Below are 414 nucleotides of genomic sequence, written 5' to 3'. Positions count from 1 at the left end.
TATACATCCCATCCCACCCCACCCCATCCCTTAGACCCCCACCCTTGCTTTCCACACTCTCGCCTCTCCGACACTGAAACACCCCTATACCACCACACCACACATCACCATACCACACCACACCACATCACACCACTCCGCACACACTAGCATTGACCACTTCCCACCACTTACATCATCATCTACAGACCTACACATGCAAACACGTTCACGTCAATGTCACACGCAGATACACGCTCTCACATACACGCTCTCACATACACTACTTTATTATCACCCCTTCTTCCTAGCTCTCCTGTGTGAGTCCTCTGTCCGGCATTCGCCATGATAGATCTCTAGCCACTAAACCTTTTTTCTATCCCCCCCCTATTTATTTCTGTGTTCCTTTCTGTCGGCTCGAAACGTAAAAGACTT

At 49.3% G+C, this 414-nt stretch overlaps 1 protein-coding gene across 1 annotated transcript in view; it reads left to right on the top strand.

Moving 5' to 3' along the window:
* The window catches only part of LOC106874943 (neo-calmodulin), a 41352-nt gene that overhangs the window by 40427 nt on the left and 511 nt on the right, over positions 1 to 414 (top strand). The gene's annotated exons all lie outside the window — the stretch shown is intronic.

This window comes from Octopus bimaculoides, chromosome 1 (genome assembly GCF_001194135.2).
Source record: "Octopus bimaculoides isolate UCB-OBI-ISO-001 chromosome 1, ASM119413v2, whole genome shotgun sequence".
In the NCBI taxonomy this organism is placed as follows: Eukaryota; Metazoa; Mollusca; class Cephalopoda; order Octopoda; family Octopodidae; genus Octopus; species Octopus bimaculoides.
Note: the sequence above shows the minus strand (reverse complement) of the source record. Positions and strands in the feature narration are given on the sequence as shown.